At 40.7% G+C, this 23,353-nt stretch overlaps 1 long non-coding RNA gene across 2 annotated transcripts in view; it reads right to left on the reverse strand.

Annotated features, from left to right (window-relative positions):
• LOC107515364 overlaps positions 1-23,312 on the reverse strand; it is a 68,963-nt gene extending 45,651 nt beyond the window's left edge. For both annotated transcript variants that reach the window (XR_004954855.1, XR_001597991.2), the window contains exons 1-2: positions 23,154-23,312; positions 18,522-18,561 (exon numbers count right to left, since the gene is read on the reverse strand). This is a non-coding gene — a long non-coding RNA (uncharacterized LOC107515364). The remainder of the gene's footprint in view (positions 1-18,521; positions 18,562-23,153) is intronic.
• Between the last annotated feature and the right edge of the window lie 41 nt (positions 23,313-23,353).

Raw genomic sequence — 23,353 nt, forward strand, 5'->3', positions numbered from 1 at the left:
ACAATAACCCCATTATGCTTATATATCATAATTTTTTTTTTCCATTCATCCATCGATGGGCATTTAAGTTGTTTTCACCTTTTGGCTTCTATGAAAAATACTGCTATAAACATTTATAAACAAGTCTCTGTATGGACATATATCTTCATTTCTCTTTGGTATACCCCTAGGAATGGAATTGTTGAGTCATATGTGTCTAGCTTTTGGAGGAAGTGCCAAAATGTTTCCCACGGTTGCTGCATCATGGTACATTACCACCGGCAGCAATGTACAAAGGTTCTTATTTCTCCATATCCTTGCCAATGCTTGTTTTACATTTTTGTCGTTGTTTTTATTAAAGCCATCCTAGTAGGTATGGAGTGGTAGCTCATCATTGCTTGGATTTTCATTTTCTTAGTGATTAATGATATTAAACATCTTTTCATGTGCTTATTGATCATTTGTGTATCTTCTTGGAGAGATGGCTGTTCCTGTTCTTTGCCCATTTTAACACCTGGGTTGTTTTATCTTTTTGTTGTTGAGTTGTAAGAGTTCTTCATATATTCTGGATATTAAACCCTTATCAGATATGTAACTTGCAAATATTTTCTCTCATTCTATATGGCACCCTTTCACATTCGCGATAATGTTCTTTAATGCACAAATGGTTTTAATTTGTATAAAGTCCAATTTATTTATTTCTTTTGTTGCTCATGATTTTGGCATCAAATCTAAGAATCCATTGCCAAATGAATGCTAATCCTCAAATTCATACGGAACGGCAAGGAACCCAAGTAGTCAAAACGTTATTTAAAAAATAAAAACGAATACGCATAATTCCTATTTCAAAATTTACCACAAAGCTATAGCAATCAAAACAGTGTGATACTGACATAAGAAAAGACATATAGACCAATGGAACAGAACTGAGATTCCTGAAATAAACCCAAACGTCGATGGCCAAGATTTTTGACAAGGATGCCAAGATCGTTCAATGGGAAAAAGAATTTTCTTTTCAACAAATGGTGTTGGGACAACTGGATATCCCAATGCAAAAGAATGAAGCTGTACCCCTACCTCATTTCATATACAAAAATTAACTCAAAATGAATCAATGACCTAAACATAAGAGCTAAAACAATGAAACTGTTAGTGTCTGATTCTTAGAGGACTTGGGCCGACACATTTTGTCCTTCAAAGTTCTCTTAGATATGGCCTCAACCTATATTCCACCACATTTACTACCTCTAAGATACAAGTATCTTCCACTCTTGGTTCCTAAATGTGCTCAGTGGATTCTCAACTCTGAGCCTTTGCCCCTTCACTGAGAAAGCACACACCACCTGGCCATCTGCACCGACTGCATAGCATCTGTCATTAATCATGCATCTCGAATGTCACCTTCCCTAGGATTTTCTGGACCTGCCAGCCAGGTACACATTTTCCCTCCTGTAAACCTCCAGGACTTTTGCCTTCAAGCTTTTTTATAAGCTTATTAACAGCAATAACTATTTCTTACTTTGAACCCTCCAAAGTCCCCAGCTTGTACAGAATAGGCACTCAATATTTATAGAATATAATTGGAAAATGGGGAGAAATTCTAATCTAGTGAATCTAATTTTTTAACATTCAGGATTTCCAACAGCTCATATCCATTTGGCTTGATACAGCAACAGTGAACTCAAAAAAAAAAAATCTACTGTATCAAAGCATTTAGGGCTGAATGTGACTCTAATAACTCACTTCTAATACCTGCTTAAAATTCTTCATTAAATTTGGCTGATTTTTTTTCCTTAAAAAGAGGGAGGACATGAAATTCTCAAATAGTTTCGGGTTTGTCTATGTATATAAATGTGGACTAGAGGACCAAAAAAAAAGAGTTGTTAAAGAACGCTTCCTCCTTCAAAAAGGTCCCTTGCCCGATAGGCTAGCAAGGCTGACAGTCCTCTCCCTTGGGCTCCTCCAGAAACAGAGAAGGGTGGTCCTGTGTTTTAACGAAACTTCACAGGGCGAGGAATATACGCAGTAACATGAGCGGGCGCTGATGAGCTCGACACGTAGAGAATCACATTTCCTCACAAACGCCTGATCGTCTGCGGCCATTATTGTGGCTGACATTTATCCGGTGCACGTTATTCACTTTTAATCCTTACCACAGGACGTATCCTTGTATAGGACGGGAAATGGAGGCTGTTTGACCAAGTCATGATGCTAGGTCACTGACCAAAATCCTTGAGAAGTTTATTGTAGGCGTCTAAATGACACGCTGATCATATAAAATTCGATTTCTTTCCCCGACTTTACCCTGGTGCTTTTTTTTTTTTTTTTTTTGGCAATGTCTGTAGGCAACTCAGCCCAAGGAAACTGTCGCTGGATCGAAGGCAAGTTGTGGCTTCTAACCAGGGTACAGCATTAGTGCCAGGCGGACGCCCGCAGGCAAAGGGCTGTGACTCTTCCACTCTGGTCTCTAACCATCTCTAGCTGAGCGTGCAACTTAACTAAGTAAGAACTTCTCAGGTGGAAAGCAAGAGAAGGGTGTCTAGTGCAAGGATCAGAGAGCACCTGCTCGGACACTCGCTTATTAATGATTTGCCAAGGGCGATCGCATGAGGCAACTGTCTTTCCCCGCCCTCATTTTTCTAACAGACCTGGAAAGCGAGCGAGATGGACGGGCCCAGCCGAGAGGAGGACGGGACCTTCACCAGCGTCCCTCTTGCAGACGACGTAGCTAAGGGCGACCCAGATGAAGTCCGAATCATGAAAACTTAGCAACCGCTCCGCGGTTCTTTAGAAAGACGACTTCTCCTGTTTTTATGATACCGGGGAAACATATTCATGGCAGAAGGCTTGAAAAAACACAGGTAGAAAAAGAGGACAAAAAGATTTTATTTAAGAGTTATTTTTCTTTTTCCTTTTTAACTGATTATTTGAAAAGTTCCTGCGGTCGTACTACACGTACCTTTAAAAATAAATCAACAAATAAAATTATAAAATGTTCATTTCCTAAAAGCTCGGGAAACATGGCCTCAAAGTTGTTACTAAAACGACCTATGATATTGCCATATTTTGTTCAATTATAGTCATCTTCTCTGTTTTGTAAAATAATTTGATCATTTCTGAAAAATGAACTGGAATATATTGCAATTCGCTTTAAGAATTATTTCAGTTAATGCCTGGTTTTTAAGCAAGGGCAAAGTTTGCTAAATTCAACTCAAGAGAAGAAAAAATTCTCAAATGCTGAGGGGAAGATAATTATCCCGGAGAAGATAACAACGCTCAGTTGCACAATGTTATTTGGAAACACTTCGAGCCTATAAGTACCTACGTCTTGGATGCGGATACATGTGTGTGCGCGCGCACGCGTGTGTGTACGCATGTGTGTGTGCATGCACATGTGTGCGTATGTGTGTTGGCGTGGTGGTGGTGGTGGTTTGCATCCAAATTCCTTTAGCACAACCCTAGTAAGAAGCCAGCAAGACAGCAGCCAAGCAACGGGGGTTCCTGATTTTGATTAACGGAGAGCAGAGCATGAATATTTAACATCAATAGCTCTTTCATTCAGCCACACTTCTCCACTTTCTCCCTAAATGCTCAGATTCAAAAAGCCTCTTCCTAAAGTGTGGCCAGACAATTAGCACAAACCACCAGCCAGCCGGAGCTAAGCTTCCTCTTCTGGCACCGCGCAAACACGCTGGGGCCTTTGGAAATCAAAGGGAGAATTGCCAGCTTTGACTAAGGAGAAAAGGTACAAGGTTCTGGGCTGCTGGAGCCATGGGATCCCGTTGGCCTTAACATGCTCCCGCCAGGGTGTTTTAGAAAGTGACAAGAGTTGCAGAAGGCAGCGAAGGAGGGAAACAAAGACGGGAGGGAAACGTATTTCTTGGCTTCTGGAAGGCCCGACGAGCGGCGCCTGGGGAGGCCTGCAGGCGGTGCGCTGCGGCTTGCGCGGGGTGCGCGCGGGGTGCGCGCGCGGTGCGTGCTGCTTGGACCTCGCTCCCGCCCGCCACTCCCTTCTCATGCAGAAGAGGGCAGGGGACTTGAAGGTAGGGGTCCAGTCCACCGCTGGGGGTTTGGAGGGGGCCCCGCTGGAGGGCGGAATGCACCCGGGCTGTTGAGCGGCCCTCTGTTCGGCGGCAGCCGAGGGCGGGCGCCACCTCCTCCTGTCCTGGGTTAGAGTCACAGAAACTTATGGCACAAAGGAGCTTAACGGATGATCCAGCACGGTAATGACAGGCCACCTGAGGGACTGGTACTTATTTGTGCTGTTTCGGTATTCCAAAATGCTGAACTAGAAATTGTTCACATACTTGTAACAAGAATAAGCTGCAACATCCTGGTTTCTGGCCTTTGGAGATAATTTTATCGATTTGATAAAATCGATTAGTTTTTGATTAGTTTGCTATTGTTTTTGATAAATATAAATAGGAAAACAAATGATTAGGAAGTAAATGCAGCCTGTTTTGTAAGCATCTTTGAGTCTAAGAAAGAGTAAAGCATTAAAAGGGGATGGCTTATATTAAAAAGTTTAGTCTCTATATAATATATATTATAAAAGGTTTAGTCTTAATATATATTACTATATAATGTATACTTTATATATATCATATACATCATATATATATAAATATACACATATATGAAAAGGAGACCCAGAGAGGTTAAGCCGCTTTCTTGAGGCACACACTGGCTAGCCACATTTTGTATTTAAACCTCCCAGACATGGAGGCTCTCACACAAGAAGATTCACTTTTACTTCTGAATATACAGTCAGGATACAAGAATGCTGCTGCTGCTGATTCCGTGTGTGGCTGTTTTAGACCCAGTCACTGTCCCCTCCCTCCCCACCCCACCCCCCACCCCCAGTCAGGACACGGTTTCTTTCCTTAGTCAGACGATGGCAAGAGAAAGGCGAAGAAAACATTTGCTAACCCTGGAAAAAGGTTTGGGAGGAGGACCGAAGGCATTAGTTAACCTCTGGCATGTCTTTGGATTTAATTTATTTAGGGAATCCTACTTCCTGTTTGTGTGGAGGCAGGGGAACTGGCAGGGACAGCAGTCATTCGAATCACAAACCAGTCATTTGTAGGTTAGTTGTATGGATTTCAGACCAAATATCTCCATGGAAACGAGGTTATAAAAGAGTCAGGAGTCTAGATGGGCTTTAACCCCACGGTTCCCAAACTGTGTGCCAAGGCGGCCCAGGGGATCACAGCAAACCCACAGAAGCCCGCGGGTGGGGGTGGGGGGGTCTCCGTCTCCATCAGTCACTGTGAGACAGACTGGCTTGAGGCTGTGCACAATTTCACAATGATTGAGCTGCGTTTCTTTCAGTGACATCTCTTTCGATGCTGGGTTTTCTGTGCTTGTGTGACAGAGGAAGTTCGCCGTACAAATCAATGAAGACCAGATAATGTGGACCTCCGTTTGAGAAGGTTGGAGAAGTTGTGATGTGCCCAAGAGGTGCACGCATCTCATAAGTCATTGTGTTTATTTAAGAATGAAACTTTTTTTAAAAAATGAGATTTCTTTCAGTTCAGGCGTAACATATTTTTTTTTAAAAGTTTGCTTGCTCAGTTTTAAGGACCTAAGTACTTATTAAGATGGTTGGACCTAAACAGTTATGTCATGGAACTGTGTAGTACTTTCTCTTGGCCTTGGAGCACTGAAAAATTACTTAGACTTAAGGGCACTGTGAACCAAGGCAGCTTGGGACCCTCTGGTCCAGGCTACACCGTGGCTGGACGGGCCTCCCCTCTGGGCGGCAGCCGAGCCTTGGATAGTACCAATCTCTCCTTTCTTCCTGTACGTCTGCTCCCCCGCCTCTGATGCAAGCACACTTTTGGGGTTCTCTTTTAATATGTCATCATTCTCAGACTCTCCTGGGAACTCCTTCGAGTGTTTCCCTAAGATTCTGCCCTGGGCCTACTTTCTCTCTCTAGACACGCTCTCTGGATGACCTGGTCCACTCCTACTTCCATTCTCACAGTCCGTGCTGTTTACCAGTGACTCTAAAATCGAGGTTGCAAATTCAAACAACTTTAGGGCCAGGCAATGTATTTGTGGAATAGAGGAAATGGTATATCATTGATTTCCAAAACAGACTATTGTTATTTTAGTTATTTTTTCAGTTCATTGGGTTTTTAATCGTGAATCTTTTTTCAGTTTTTTAAAAAATTTTATTTTAATGTGGTAAGGACACTTAACATGAGCTCTACCCTCTTAACAGATTTTTAAGTGTATAATACAGTATTGTTACCTATAGTCACAATGTTATACATCGGATCTCTAGAACTTTTTCTTTTTACATACCCAAAGTTTTATACCCATTGATTAGCCACTGCCCCCCCGACACACACACCCAGCCTGTGCAACCATCACTGTATTCTTTGTTTCTATGAGTCTGAGTATTTTAGACACCTCATATAAGCGGAATCATAAAGTCTTTGTCCTTTTGTGGCTGGCTTATTTCACTTACTATAATGTCCACAAGGTTCGTCCATGTTGTGGCATATTGCATCGTATTCTATGGTGTGTATATACCACATCTTTGTTTATCCAGTCATATGTTGATGGCCATATAGGCTGTTTCCACATCTTAGCTATTGTGCATAGTGCAGCAATGAACATGAGAGTGCTATCTTGAGAGCTTGATTTTTATTCTTTTGGATAAATATCCCAAAGTGGGCTTGCCGGGTGATACGGCAGTTCTATTTTTAACTTTCTGAGGAACCTCCGTACTGTTTTCCATAGTGGCTGTGCTATTTTACATTCCCAGCAATACTGTAAGATGGTTCCAATGTCTCCTCATCCTCACCAGTACTTGGCATGAGGTGACATCTCATTATGGTTTTGATTTGCATTTTTCTCATGATTAGTGACACCGAGCACCTTTTCACAAACCCGTTGGCCATTTGTATGCCTTCGATGAGATGTCCAGTCAAGTTCTTTGCCCATTTCTAATTGGGCTTTTAGTGTTTTTATTGTGTTGTAAGAGGTCCTTATATATCTTGGAAATTAACTCTTCATCAGATATATGATTTGCAAATATTTTCTTCCTTTCCGTGGGGTGATTTTTTACTGTATTGTTTCCTTTACCGTGCAGAAGCTTTTCAGTTTGATCTCATTTATTTTTGCTTTTGTTGCCTGTGCTTTTGATGTCATATTTGTGAACTTATAACTAACACCAATGTCATGAAGCTTTTTCTCTATAGTTTCTTCTGGGAGTTGTACAGCTTCTGGTCTTATGTTCAACCCTCTTTGAGCTGTTTTGTGTGTGTGTGGTGTAAGATAAGGGTCCAATTTCCTTCCTTTGGATGTGGATATTCAATTTTCCCAATAATACCATTTATTGATGAGACTGTCCTTTCCCAATGTATATTCTTGGCACCCTTGTTGAAGGTCAGTTAGCCCCATGTGTGTGGATTTATTTCTGGGCTCCTTATTCTGTCCCACTGGTGTACACGTCTGTCTTTATGCCAGTACCACACTGTTTTAATTACTATAGCTTTGCAATATATTTTTATTACACAAAAAAATTGGCAGTGTGATGCCTCCAGCTTTGTTCTTTTATTCCCCTCAATATTGTTTTGGTTCTTTGGAGTCTTCTGCAGTTTTATATGGATTTTATAATTGTTTTCTATTTTTGTAAAAAAAAAATGTCATTGAGATTTTGATAGGGATTACATCGAATCTATAGATTGCTTTGAGTAGTATGAACATTTTAATAACATCGAAGACTTATGCAATGAACACTATGAAACATTTATGAAAGAAATTAAAGAAAATACAAATGAAAGGTCTTCATACATTTTTAAATATAGCAGAAATTGTTCTTAGCATGGTTTATCTCACAATGGTGTCTCAAGTTTAATTCTTTCAACAGGGATATGCTTTGTGTGCATATCAAATACATGGGAACTTGTTCACTCTTCATGACCATTGTTCTTGAAACACACAGTCCTTTGGACTAGAATTCATTTTCTACTTTTGAGTGAGATAAGGGAACAAGAAAAGATTACTTTCAAGAAATGCAACAGAGGAATTGTTATGATAAATGACAACTTGTGCTGAGACCCGGGGCCAGGGGTCTGGCCAGGTGAGGACTGAGGTTTCCCTGGACAGCATCTGCCCTGTGCAGAGAGCAGAACTGCTTCCCGCTCCTAGCTGACTACTGTCATGAAAGAATGGAAATAAAAATAAGAAAATATTTCAAGAAATACTAGAAATGCAAATTTTTTAATGCAACTTCCTGATTTTTCCATGGTTTCCACCTAATTCTAATTTAAAAACAATATCACATAAGTCCAAACAAAACACGTCTGCAGGATAAACGTGGCTGCAAGAAGAAACTATTTTCAGACTTCTGTTCTTGAATCTTTTCCACTTGCGTTTATCTCTCTTTTGAATTTCTGATTCATAACCCACCTGCTCGCCACCTAGATACGTCCCAGGTGTCAAATGAACACATCTTTCCCACCTCTCCCCCCAGATCTGCTCCCACTCCTGATTCATAATTTTAATGAATGATCCCGTCATCCTCCCAGGTCCTTAAGCTAGAAATTCGTTGTCCCGTTCTCATCTCTCACAATCTAATCACTCATTGATTTCTGATGGCGTGACCTTGAAAAATGTTTCTCAGATAAACCTGGCAGCCTCTATCCATCCCCACCGCCACTTCCCTGATTAAGGCCCTCATTATCTCCCCCACGAACCACAGCATCAAGCTCCCGACTCTTCTTCCTATTTCAATTCTTATCTTTTCGAGACTCTCCCTCCGCACTGACCATATCGCTCCCTCTCTTTGCAGAGAAAAATCAGTGCCTCTCATCCTCTGCTGGATGAAGTTTGAGACACTTAGCACGGCATTTATTGAAAGTCTCCCTCTTCATGGCTCTACGCGTCTCCTGGGTGTCATTTCCTGCCACACGGTTTGGGCTCGGGAGGAAACGCTTAATGTTCCAGGCACACGCTGCCCGTTTCACGCTCTGACTTTGCTCACGCGGCTCTCTTTGCCTGGAGTAGCATTGCTCGCCCTTCTCTTGCCTGGCTAATACCTACTCATCCTTTAAGAACTCACTGCGGCATTACCTCCTCCAGGAACCCTGCCTTGACCTTCTCGGTTTCCTTTCTCCTTCCTGAAAACCCCAAGCTTATCTCTACCTCTAGTTTTTCACAGCATATTGTACTGGTTGTATGTTTCCTACCCAACAGACGGTGAGCTACGACAGGGCAGAGCCTGGGTTTTTAAATGTCCGCACCTAGCACAGCATCTGCCACATTACAGACACTCAATGCATTTTTGCCAAATAACTCTGAGTGTTTGTGTATATTGGAGTGAGGGCCAGTTAGGCAGCCTATCCCCGAGCTGAGAATTGGCTCCCCGGGTGAGTTCTCCTAAATTATTTCTACATCTTCCAGTTTCTTTCCTATGTCCACTTCTTGTTCACTTTAGTTGTGCTATCTGAAAACATTTATTGAAAACATTTATCACATGCCAGGTAGTAGGCAGGACCTGGCTATTTGAAGAATTGACTCAGGATGGTGTGGCAGGAACGGCTTGGACTTTCAAGTCAGAAATGCCTGACCGTGAATCTGTTAGACTTTGAGCAAGTTATTTTACATCCCTAAGCCTGAGTTCCCTTAGTTGCAAAATGATCGAAGAATATGTCTCAGAATTGTTTTGAAAATTAAAATGAAATAATAAAGGAAGCTGTTTGAACTAGCCTGGCATACAGTAAGTGTTTAGTACATTTTAGTTCCTCCTCTGTTCACTTCAAGGAGCTCACACAGAAGTTTCTCCAAAGGCTCCAGGATTTGTTCACATCAGTTGTCATGGAAACGGCAGTGTCCTGTGGACGCTGCTCTGTAAGCCAGGACTGCTGGTTGACGTCCTCCCGATAAGGAGGCTTATGGAAGAAGGGGGAGGTGGATGTGAAGAAACTCTTTAAACAAAAGCGTGAATCTCTTCTGGTTAAAATAATACAGCTCTTCTTTCCCCTCTTCATCCCGGCCCTCGCTCCTTCCCCGTCGATGTCCTTCCCATCGCCGTTCTCCTTTATGCCTCGGCTCCCTTCCTGACTCGGCTCTCTAAAACCTCTCCTGAATAATATTCAAAGCTGCTTCTGCATCTGCTTTTGGCCTCAGCCAATTAGCCCTCATTGTAAGGCTGTAATAAGCTTCCCGGAGAAGTGGCACGATTGTTGTGTGCTTTTATTTGGTGCTGCTTCCTACCACTACGCGGGGAATGTAACAATGCCCCCCTCATGCCTTGCTGAAAGCCGCCTGGGCTTGAAAAGCTTTCAGAAGGGCCATCTGCCATCCCCTCAGCCAAGCAGAAGATCAGACGGGAGGCCCTGCATTAGTTAGCACTCCAAGTAAAAGGTATCAAGGGCCTGCACGCCTTTTCATCTTCCCCTCCGTTATAATACGGGCTAAAGAAGGAAATAGACTTGTGGCTCCCCAGCTGGGAGACACACTGAGCCCTAGCAGGAGTCCTGTCCACGAAAAGCGAGCAGGCCTTTCTCTTCTGCTGGTGAATGGAGCCAGTGTTTGCAGCCAGCACCAAGCTCCCTAGTGGCTGTTAATGGCTTTGCCAGATTACGCTGGACCTCTTGGGAGGATGCTGTGCAGATGAGAGTCCCAGAGCGGGGGCGTCGCTAACTGAGTGCACGAGGACGAGGCAAGTGTCCCCCGTGGGGGCGGCCGGCAGAGGTGGCACTCTGCCCGCATCCCCTCGATTTGTGCCCTCCAACGAATTTGGCCACGAATATTAATTTAAAAGGTGATTCGAACATCCTTAGGAATATCAAAATAGATCATCTCGAGTGTAGTAGAAATTTCTTTTTCAGTGCAACTGAACAGGTACATTCATTGCACCAGCAAGGGCGGGAAATTTCAGCAAATCTTGATTGGCACTTGGGATCCATCTAAGTATAGATAATGATATCGGCTGAGTGAAATATCTGTTCCTGTAAGCTGAAGATGATATGGACGGCGGCACCGAGAACACCTCCCTTGGCCCAGAAAAATGCCTCGGAGACTTAACATAAGAGAGTCAATAAGAAAAAAGGAGATTAACTCCGCTTCTTAGTAGCTTCTGAGAGGGGAATGGCTTGAGGGTCACTAGCGTGCTGCTAGAAATTATACGTGTTCTATCTGTGAAAGAGTCCTCAATCAGAGGAAATCCACTTAGGTGAGATAAAGGGTCTGGCGTAATGCAAAAACGAGTTTTATTAAACAAGCTCAAAGAATGGAGCGTTAGGGCAATATCTAAATGTTTTCGGTAATCTAGGGTGTTCTCTAATTTCCTCATCAAAGTCTTACTATTTTGACTCTCCCTTTAAGAGACAAACCATCCGTCAGTTGCTTTGTATCAGCAAGGTGTTTTTCCTCCTTCGTTAGATCAACCAAAAACAGGGAGGAAGAGTTTTCTATGGTAAAGGTATATGAAATCATCATAATTGTGCTAATTCTTTTTTCTAGAAAGAAAAAAAAAATCTAGGGGAGATCCAGAAACTCAGGGTGAAGTTTATCTGCCTGAGCTCATGAGCCAAGGAGGTGCTGCCCTTTCTGCGCCCTCTTCCTGTTGGGAAGAGGGCCAGGTGCACCCCCACACCCCCACACCAGGCACTTCACTGTATAAAGGCCCCGTCGCGTTGGGCTGGCTTTGGACACCCCACCGCAAAAGACAAGCCTCCTATTTGCCTGGCCCGTTTAGAATTTGAGAGTCAGAACCTGGTTTCCCTAGAAACACTTGGGGTCCCCCTGAGAAATGCTTTCAGGGTTCCCTTTGAACCTTCAAAGAGAAGATGGAGTGGAGAGAGGAGGAGGAGAACTCTCAAAGAACAGGGCACGCTGGAGGAGCCGGCCTCAGCCGTGCTCCTCAAACCTAGAAATAGAAATTTTAAGTGATCCGAAAGCTGGCAGCGACCCTCCCGGGACTCACGCGAGCTCCAGTTGCAGACGCACAGCGGCTGCGCAAGCCGATGCAGAAAGGCGTGTGTCGCTTTGGCAGGCGCTGCGGGGTTGGGGTTCGTTTTCGTCTCTGGGGGGGCGGCCTGCGTGAATGCACCGCCGGCCTGCTCGCATGCACGCCACCAACGGCCACCGCCTTTCAGCCCTCGCCGCCTTCTGTCCCCACTGAATCACCGTTCCCTTGTTTCTTTCTCCTCACGGGAGGTTCCTTGTCAGCTGAACGACTCTGGCCCAGAGCCCTGGGCTGTGCACCTGCGCGGTCCTCTCGCTGCTGGTAGCATGGAGGGCATCGGTAAAAGCTGTTTGAGAAAGTCTGCGTTTCAAAACAGTCTTCTTTTCTTATCACTCAGAATCTTCACCACCTTTTCCCAGTAGACGAAAGACTATTATAATTTGTTCACCCATGTGATTCTTTGGCTTTTCATTTTTTAGTGTCATGATAACTATGTAGGAAGCTTCATTTATAATAACACTGAGATTTTTTTCAACAATGCTTCTTATCCTTTTTTATTTAAAAAAATTTAAATGACTTGAGCGTCATGATATTTAATTGTTCCTCGACTTACACAGTAGATCCTGTCCCTTCTGCGTTAAAATAGTGCAACGAGAGAGTATCTGTCAATACGATGCAACTGATACATGATTTGAGAGCCCAGTCACAGTTGGCAGTGATTCTCGGCCCCTAAACAATGAATTCCTCAGCCAATGACCTTCTGTGAAGTATTTAGTGATCGCTAAGCACAGAACTGGCCAAGAAGAGCCTATCTTTCAAGGAATCATTAAAAAGCAAGTTTTGCAAAATGTGTTTACTAACGCAAACAGTAACTCCTCTATTGGTCTATTTCGTAAATTGGGAAATTATCCTTTTCCCATGATATGTCATCATTGACTCTGAAAAGAATTAGACAAATTTATAGCAAGTTGATCACTTTTTCTTTCAATCCAATTCATATCAAACTGATCATTTTTTAACAGCAAACTGTGTGTGTCATATTTCTTTCATGTTCTAATGATTTCATCTTGAAGGGTTTTGGGTTATTTTAACTTTTTTTTTTTTGAAAGGTAGAAAAACTAAAGCAGGTGTTGGAGAAACATGATTAATCAGCTGTCACTCTGGTTTTCCTATAGATTCTCAACTCTGATGATGATTAGAAAATCAGTTGGTTTCTTTAGAAATCCTAGTTAACTCTTTAGAGTCTTGATACTATCTAAAAAGTAACCCATCACTCATTACAAATAAAACCGAGAGAGATCCAAAATTAAATATTTGGAATAATCCCACATTTTATGAACTATTCATGCATCTCTTGGATGAATAATGATAAGGACAAACATTGATCGAGCACTTATTACATACCAGGCACTGCGCTAAGAACTTCCCATTCCTTATCTCATTTAACCCACACAAGCATCATGTGATAAATATTATCCCTGTCCTTCCGATTGAAAACTGGGGCTCAGAAAGATTTGGTAGCTTGTACAAAGCAGAGCCGGGACTCCAGCCCAGGACCGAGTGGCTCCAAAGCCTTTGTCGAATGGAAATGCATTAGGAGAGAATTTACTAGACAGATAACAAAATTGCTTTATGCCGACTAGGGAGGAGCAATAAGGTGCCTGCATTGCAGGTATTGAAAAATGAAATACGGTCCCCTGGTTATGTTATGAGGTCAGTGTTTCAAAAATGTAATCATAGACTCAGAGGGCAAGGAGAGCCCCCGAAGTCTCTCTGACGATATTGGGATATGTTTAGACGAGAAAGGTAGAATATAAAATGGTACCTAGGATGTGATTACGACCATGTGAAAGCAATTTATATGGACTAGGATGGGGCGAGAAATTGGAAAAATGTATTTATTAGTGTGAAGGGATAATAGGTTATTACATTTTCATGTTATTGTTATACAATAATTTTTTTTCCTTAAAAAATAATATTAACATTAGAGTTTCTCTGATATGTGAAAGGAAGATATCAATCCCAGCGCGAGCGCTGATTTTGAGAGGCGTGTGTAAACGCCAGAGTGAAGATTGGGACATCGATCAAAACATCGCTCCTGCCTTTTGCAGTTTCGGTGATGCATACGCAAAAAGTTGTCCTAGAAAAAATAAATTAGAAAGTGGCACATTCGGTTATAGGACACACAAGCCACAGAGGGTGGGAAGCAAGGGAGACAGGGCAGAAATTGTAAATGCCACCCTCTGGCACAGTCATCTCTCACTTGTTTTAGCTCTAGTTTTGGTTTGAAACAATCACAACTACTGAAAATTGGCGAGGATGCCAAAGAGATTCTTTTCTTCCTGAGTGATCTGAGAGTAAGTTGCCAAACCAATGGCCTGTCACCTCTGGATACCTGCGTGTGTGTTTCCTGCAAACAAGGATGTCCTCCCTCACAATCACAATAAAGGCAACAAAATCAGGAAAACGACATCATACATCACTATCACCTAATCTTCCAAGTGCGTTTTTGTTTCACCCGTCGTCTCGACAGCATCCGTTACAGAAAAGCATCCGGTCCAGAACCATACGTTGTATTTACCCATCATGTCTACCTGTCATATCGCGTTAGCCTCCTTCAATCCGGAGCCACTCCTCAATCTTTACTTGACTGTGATGACCTTGACACTTTTAAAGACTGCGGGGTAGCTATTTGGTAAAATGTGTCTTAACATCGATAAGTTGGCAAGAATATCGCAGAAGTGACGTGTGTCCTTCTCACTGCCCCTGATCACCGAAACATCATCTAGCCCTTCGCTAGTGAGGTTAACTTTGATGCCTTGATTATGGTGGTGTCTGAGTAGTGCTTTTTCTTTTAATATTTATCACGTACTTTGGGGAGAGCTATTTTGAGACTGTGTTTTCTATAAAACGGTTGTCTGTTTAAGAATAGATTCATGGTTTTCTAATTTATCGAGTGGGTTATACCTCCGTATACCCTTAGAAAAGGAGAGGAAGAGCTACATAGTATCTTGACCTCTTTTCTATGTAGTACTTTAATCGAGCGTGTAGAGATTCTATTCCTAGGGCCCTGAGTTATTAAAATTTTCTTATATTGACTTAAGCTCTTCTTCTTTTATAAATTAGTCTCCAAAAGTGAGATAGGAAAAGATGACCAACAAGGAAAAAATAGAATATTCCTTTATTCATTCAACTATTTAACAAATATTGAGTGAGAGCCACTCATCAGGCTGTAACTTCAGTGTATCTGCTCTGAGCTGCGAGCTGGGCCCCTATGGCAGGGCCTCTGGATGGAACGATGATTAAATGTGCCCCTTTCTATTCTATTGTTCTAGGGCAACTTTTTGCATGCGTCACTGAAACTGCAAAAGGCAGGAGCGATGTTTTGATCGATGTCCCTAATCTTCGCGCTGGTGTTTTCAACACGCCTCTCAAAATCAGCACTCACGCTGGGATTGATATCTTCCTTCCACATTATGAGAAAATTTATTTTGACTCCATTTCGCCACTAGAGGTCACCAGTGTACCATATCACAGAGAATACCCAAAAGTGATCAAGTCACAGCAGTTCACTATCTACGGCCTCTAAGTGGCATTCATGGTTTATTTTTATTTTGCTTCTTTTACTTTTAGTCTTTTAGTGATTTTTAGTGTATTCTGACTATCTCCTGAGAGTTCTCAGACACGTATTTTATGATGAGGTGACATCGGTTGCCGCTCTCGGTGACAGTCCTTGTGTGCCTAACGTGCTGTGAGAGTGAAGAGCCACGACGGGAACCATGGGGAATGTTACTCCTCACCGGGATGTGACGAGTGGCCATAAGAGAATTTGATAGAAAGTCATGTGAGCTCTGAGGCGAAAAGACACTGTGGAGACCCAGTACTTATTCTCCAAAGGTCCACAGACACGCCTGCTTTCTATGAGATAGAAAAAGTAAGATTCAAGCAGAACGTTCATTCGCTCGGCCGATACTCAGGAACACACATGCGCCTGGCGACGAGGCTGTGCTAATGAACGTGAGTAGGTGTCCTCAAGATATCTAAGGGATCAGGGCTAGGAGGTCTCTGTTTAAATACAACTAGTGCTTACAGACCACCACACCCGGCGACTTTCCCTCCGATTTTCTCATTTCATCGTCCCAACAGACATTTAGGGCATGCACCATAAATCCCATCTTTGCAGATGAGGTCGCTTGCAGCACAGCAAGGGCCAGTGGCTTTTTAAGTTGATGACATTTTTCTGAGGCGATGCTACGAGTAGACTGTACCCCTGAACCACAAATCTGAAACCGAATCACAGAGGTACTTGCGAGAAAACGTCCAAGTGCTGAGTTGGGTTGTGGCCAAATGATGCTTGTTAGAAAAAAAGATATTAAATTGTTTTTGAACGTACAACTCTTGGATGGGAGACACAACGCTCTAGGTGAAGTTAGTGCCCTGAAGCATGAAGGCCTATGTGAGCTCCTCTGAAGAAACTTCTGGGAATGAGAAGGATGGCCTCCAGGACACTGCCGAAGGCCGTACATCAGTTCTCTGCCCAAATGACGACTGCGTGATGCTTCCTTATTATTGGTTTCATGTTGTAACCATTTGTTTGAAAACAAACCAGACAGGCTTGTCCTTCTCTCTGATGGCTGCAAGGTTTGTGAAAAAGAAACAGTGGGAGAGAGCTACAAAAAAACCCACTATCATTACGGCGCCATTGACTGCTGATGCTTCTTCCATTGCCAGCGCAGGTAGTTCTCTTACTTTTTGACTTATAGGCCACCCTCCAACACTTCGTCAGACAGTTTGTAGTATTTCCCTTGAGATAATTGTATGAGGAAGCAGGAAGAAAAATAGGAATTTGTTACAGAACTAAAGATTAATCAAATTAGAGGTTCTTGGGAGAAGGAGGCCACCATGGGCCCTGGGTGTCACTGGAGGTTTTTGCTGGTCCTGGCAGCAAGAGCATAAGGCCCTGCCTGGGGCCATTTCTTAGGGTGTGTTTGTAGAGAGCCCCTCTAAAGGATGAGGATGAAGAGTGAACTTGCTTCCACGTGCTGTAAAAGCAGATTTCCCTGAGCTCGGCGTGCGTCTCCTGCACCATAATCCACTGCGTGGATGGCTGGCTCCCCACTGTGGGGCTTGGGGGACATGGGGAGCAGAAGCGAACCCACGTAAAGCTCATGCGGCTGGCAGCAGTGTGTAAGAGAGACCTTGGACTCCGATTAGCATCTCACGTCCACTTACGGCACGCGCAAAACCACAGCGGGCTAAGCTGTCAGCCTGTTCTAATACAAAATCTCAGATCCTGACACAGCCTGACAGAGAACTCTCTCAAGGTGATTCTTATTGGTGTGAACGGTTACCAGGGAAACAGAAAACTATGATGATTATACTTGTGTATTGAAAGTAGGAAAATCCATTAGCAGCCTAGCGTTTTAGAGCCTTGCTAGCAACTCATGTGCATTCTTTCATAAAATATTAGTTATCACTGTAACTGCCTTCTGTGCCCTTTGAAAAATCCCTCTGTCATTTAAAACAGAACCTCCTTTATGCTCCCAGAACCCAACGCTTAAGTCTTGATTTTAAAGCGGATTATTTTATAATAATTTAGTGGAACATGTACCCTGATGATATGATCGAGAAGGGTGGATTCATGTATAGAGAATCACAGAAACCTCAAATCCCAAAAGCTGCAAATCGAGTGGCTCAGAGCACTCAGGGAAGCACTCGGAACCTACGGCTAAGGGCACAATGATCAGACGCGACCAAAGATTCATTCCTAAATATGAATGATGGGGAACCATCTACTGTAACTCACTGGTGGTGTTATTGGATGAATTCCTCAATGTTATTTTATAAAATACTAGAGAAGCAGAATTAGTTCTATCCCAACCCCTCATTTGAGGAAACAGGGGTCTGTCATCATTGGATGATTTATCCCCAACAGCCTTACGGTCAGTTTCAAACATCTGGATCCTCCACAGTCTCTAACTCATAATAACTGAACCCAGGTTTCCTCCTCCTCAAAGCAGAGCCTGTTGCACTTCTGACAGATCGCGGTTTTCCAAACAGGTCACGTGCATACCGATACTACAGCTGTTGGCACGTTAGAGTAACCATTTAATTAACGTCATTTTGAACTTGGCTTTGTTCTAGGCAACGCCATCTGCAAATTGAGGGTTGGTTGCATTATTTATATTTTTCAATTACAATAACACGTGTAACTATTTTTTAGAGCTCATCTCATATCACCAGAGGTGCACACTTTCGGAAACACTGATTGATTAGATGAGACTTTGTCTAGAGAAAGATAAGACTCCATAATCATTCCTGATTATTTTCATTTTTGTAAAGTTTAAAGCTTGATTCCATGGAGGCCCTGATGTCCTTCTAAAGCTCATTTGAGAAACTCTTAAAATACACTGTTTATTTTCTTATTTTTTCCTATACTGAACAAATGAATGAAAATGACTCTGATCAAATTAGCCAACCACTGGTTTTTATCAGAAAATTATAATCTTGAGAAAATTACACCCAAACAACTTAATTTACCAAATAGCAGTATGGTGTACTATTAAGTCTAGTTCTGAAAGCAAGTTTCAGAAAGTAGAATATATCCTTTACTCACCAAATTCGAATAATACTCCTCCTCCAATGAATTCAATAACCTTTCAAGGGGAAAATAAATAAATAAAAAGGAAAATGTGAGTCCTTATTTAGGAATGAGATGAAACACAGTTTGCAAATTAATGAGCTTAAAGTATCAGGGAACACACCTGGTTACACTTGAAAGTTATCAAAATGGCTCTATTTAGCATATTTCACTTTAAATATCCACAGTATTTTAGAACCCTCTAATTACTTAAGACAAGTTAGAAGTTTTTATGAGCATGATGAGAGTTGTCAGACTGGGAGATCAAAATAATCTTGGAAGTTCTGTCTCTATTTTATTATTTATCATTTCTTCCTCACGTATTCATTGCTTTGTTTTCAACTTGGAGCTTCTCATTCTCTCTGAAGAATATTTTAATTTTCTGCTTTTAGTAATGTGATTTATAATAATAATATATGCATATTCCAGATCACATAAATGTTCATTGATAATCAAATATTTCTATGCAATTTCAGTGGTCTCTATTTGTACTTGCATGTTTTCCTTATTTGAAAGAAGAAAGCTATTTTTAAATGATTTTTTATTGAAAAATATATAATGAAAATATAATATAAAATATAAAATAAAGTTTAATGAATATTCGCTTCATGACTAGTTTGCCAAAATTTCAACTCTTTCTTTATATTCACATGACTGTATTGTTCTTTTTTGTCACATTTTTGTTAGTCAAGAATTTTTCTCTATTCAAGGACAGATCTTAATTATTAGCAACACTGTTTTATCCAATCTGCAACATTTTGTGAATGTGGTATGCTCTCTAAACTTATGATTACTATTTTATATGTTATCTTTTTTAGGTAGTTTATCTTTTAGCTTTTATGTTTCAGTCTATGATCCATTTGGAAATGACACTTTTGTGTATAAGGTATGTGCTGAGGTTCATTTTTTCCCTATTCTGATTTCTAGTTGTTCCAGCACCATTTGTTGAAAAAAAAAATCTATCCTTTCTCCTGGAATTACCTTGGTAGCATTGTAAAAATCAATTAATTATATTATAAGTGGGTTTATTCCTAGATTCTGTTCTGTTTCATTTACCTTTGTGTCTATCTGTAAACTTACAGCTTTATAATAAGACTTGAAATAAGGTAGTACAAGTCCTCTAACTTGGTGGTTTTTTAAAGAATTGCTTTGGCTATTCTAGATTGTTTTCTACATGAATTTTAGAAATAATCACTGAGAGATGTTAAACTCATGGATCCAAAACCACATTTGTCCAGGCCCTCTGTCTAGGGGCAATTGTTATATTACATTCTAGTAATTTATTAAGGACTTTTGTGTCCTATGTTCAATTCTATGTCTTAATGTCTGTGCCTAGTTTTCGTATCAGGATAATAATGCTCTTCTGATAAAATGAGGTGGAAAGTGTTCTTTTCTATTTTATTTTCTGGATAAGTTTGTGTAAAATTGGTATAATATTTCTCAAAATTTTTGGAAGACTTTATCAGGAAATTCATTGGGATCTGGAGAATTCTTTGTGGGAAGGTTAACCTAGTAATGACATTTTAAAATATAGATATAGAGCTATCCATATCATCTATTATTTTTGAGGTTATTTTTTTCTTGCAAGTGACTCGTTCATTTTTTCCAAAATGTCAAACTTATTGGCATAAGATTGTTCATAATATTCCCTTATTAGCCTTTTAATGTCCATAGTATCTGTAGTGATGCCCCCTCTTTTAGTCTTGCTATCTGTAATTTACGGTGTCTTCTCTCATTTGTTTCTAGGTGTCTGCCTAAATCTTTTAACTTTATTTTTTCTTTAAAAAGAAAAAAAACATTATTTAGGGTTTTTGTTTTCTATTTTATTTTTCAATATAATCGGGTTTTGCTCCATATTCTTTCCTTCCATTTGCTTGCTTTGAGTTGCATTTACCCTTCCTTTTCTAATTTCTTAAAGTGAACATCTAGATTCTTGATTTAAAACCTTCCTTGTTTTCTTGTATAAGCATTTTATGGTAAAAAAAAAAAATTCTCCAAGCATTGTTTTAGTTGCATCCCACAAATTTTGACATGTTTACATTAGATTTTAAAAATATTTTTAAATTTCTCCTGTGACTTCCCCTGTGACCCATAGTTTGCTTAGAAGTACATATCTTGATTTCCAAATTTTTCACAAATATCTTTCTGTTATTGATTTCTAGTTTAATACCTTTGTGGGCAGAGAAAATATTTCGTATGACTTTAATTATTTTAAATTTGTTGAGGTCTGTTTTATAATACAAAATACGGTCCATTTTGTTGACTATTTCATGTGCATTTGAAAAGAAGGTATGTTCACTAGTTATTTGTAGAATATTCTATAAATATCAGTTAGGTCAAATTAGTTGATGGAATTGTTCAGGTCTTCTTTTCAATAGTTCCCAAATTTGCCTGCACTCTGCTGAAATGACCTTCATATCTCCCAAAACTACTGATACCTATATCCTAACCCTAGAGGCATCTGACAGAAGAGGAAAACTATTCCCCAGGTGTATTAAATTACAAGAGAGATTGTAATTTAATACACCTGGGGAATAGCCTGCTCTTTGGAATTAAAAGAGTCCCAGGTGATTCCAATGAGCAGCTAAGCTTGGAACCTATGTTCTGTATCCTGATTTTTCATATATTTGTTTTAAAAATTACAGAGAGGGGAGTGATGAACTCTACAACTGTAGTTGTGGGTTAGTTTTATTCCAGTTCTATCAGTTTTTGCTTCACTGCTATCTTACAGCATCATTTGGATTTTGCACCTTCTTAATGAACTCACCCTTTCATCTTGTTTTAATATGAATTTCCCTGATTGCTAGTGGAGATAAACATTAATAAAAATCTTTCTGGCCATTCAGTTTTCCTCTTCTGTCAGATGCCTATTTATGTTATTTGAATTTTTAATCTTAAATTGTCAGAATTATTTATATGTTCAGAGCTTTACTATATTCTCCCAGCCTGCAGTTTGTTTTTAAGTTGATTAAAAATGTCTGTTTTTATGACTCTTAGCTCTTCTGCTTATAAAAAACCCAAAGTTTAAAATCTTTTCCTTAATGAATGGTGCTGTTTTTTTCTGGTTTAACAAATTTTTGCCTATGGTGATGTCATAAAGACACCTGATTTCTAAAAGTTTAGAGTTGTGTTTTTCACATTTTACATTTACCTCCTTGGAATTTAGTTTTATCTGTGGTGTGAGACCAGGATCTAATTCTGTATTTTTCATATGAATAGGTGCTTTAACTAGAACCACCATAATTTTTTTTTCTAGAGCCAGTTAACAAAGCAACTACCATTCACAGTCCCGGAAGTAATGAACGGATCTTTCCCATAATGTCACTAACATGTACTCCCTATTAGACCCCTTTATTACATACAGACTTCTAGGTACAGGAACTCTCCTTCTAATTTTTTTTTTTTTGTCTATTCTTGTATCAATGGCATATTTTTAAAAATTGCTTTTCAAATAATTACTGTATTATCCAATAATTACATTTCTGGCTATAAAAGCACTAAAGGCAGGTTCCCAACGAGATATTTACACACAAAGTTCATAGCAACATTCATAATATCTAAAAGGTAAAAGCAACCCAAGTGTGCATTGACGGATGAATGGATAAACAAAATATGGTATAAACATACATACAATGGAATATCATTCAGGCTTAAAAAGAAATTCTGACACATGCTACAACATGGATGAACCTTGAGGATGTTATGCTAATTGAAATAAGTGAGTCACAAATAAAAACGAATACTGTATGATTCCACTTACACGAGGTAGTCTCCATGAAAAGTAATATTCATAGAGACAAAGAATGTGGTTGCCAGGGGCTGGTGGGGGTGAAAGCTAAATGGGGAATTACTGTTTAATGGGTATAGAGTTTAAGTTTTGCAAGATGAAAAGAATGCTGGTGATTGGTTGAAGAACGATATGAATATACTTAACACTACTGAAATGTACACTTTCTTTTTTTTACATAGATTTGTTTTCATATAGTCCCGAAAAGGATTAAGGCCACTTGGCAGCAAACCATGTCAAAAAATAAAAAAGTCAAGATACGAGTAAACGTAAGGCTCACCTCTACAACTCAGGAGAATGTGCGAAAGCCAAAACAGTGAAGTATTACTACATTGTACCCAACAAATACTAAAAACAATCAGGATGTGCTTTTAGTCAGCTGCTACATCCCAAGGCCTGGTACACAGCACTTCACACTGCGCGTATGACCGTGAGCAAAACATTTGTTTACTCTTAGGCTTCAGTTTCTTTCTGTGGGTTGCTGTGAGGACCAACATGGAATAAGATGAGAGAAAGCGCTATACACCAAAGCACTAATAAGGTATTTTCTCAAATCTAAAGTATCATTAAATGGTCAGGTCCACTCTATATCTTATAATAGTTTGGGGAGGGTGTGGAGAGGAATAATCCACCAGAGGTACACTTATGAGCTTTCCGACTTTGGAAATTAAAAAAACAAAAAAAAAAAAACATGGAAAAGTCTGCTGTTAGAATCAAGGAACCACAGAATTGCATTGGCTTTCTTTATCTGTTATAACCACAAATGCACTTTTCTTAAATTTGAATGCTTTCTCTCTCGCCCAGAGTTTGTTTTTACCAACCTCCTTCCTGACAGCTGTCAGAATTTTCCGTACTGGAGTTCTGACTCCAATGCTCAGGCTTGAACTGGAGAGACGCTTGGCTGGCACCGGCTTGCTCACGCGACTTCACTTCTGTACTGTCATCGGCTGGCGCGCCTCCCGGCCCCGCCCACAACGACCTCCGTCCTGATTGGTCGCCCATGTCCTTTTGTTAGAGCAGA

The sequence above is a fragment of the Rousettus aegyptiacus genome, unplaced genomic scaffold (genome assembly GCF_014176215.1).
Source record: "Rousettus aegyptiacus isolate mRouAeg1 unplaced genomic scaffold, mRouAeg1.p scaffold_m13_p_16, whole genome shotgun sequence".
Classification (NCBI taxonomy): Eukaryota; Metazoa; Chordata; class Mammalia; order Chiroptera; family Pteropodidae; genus Rousettus; species Rousettus aegyptiacus.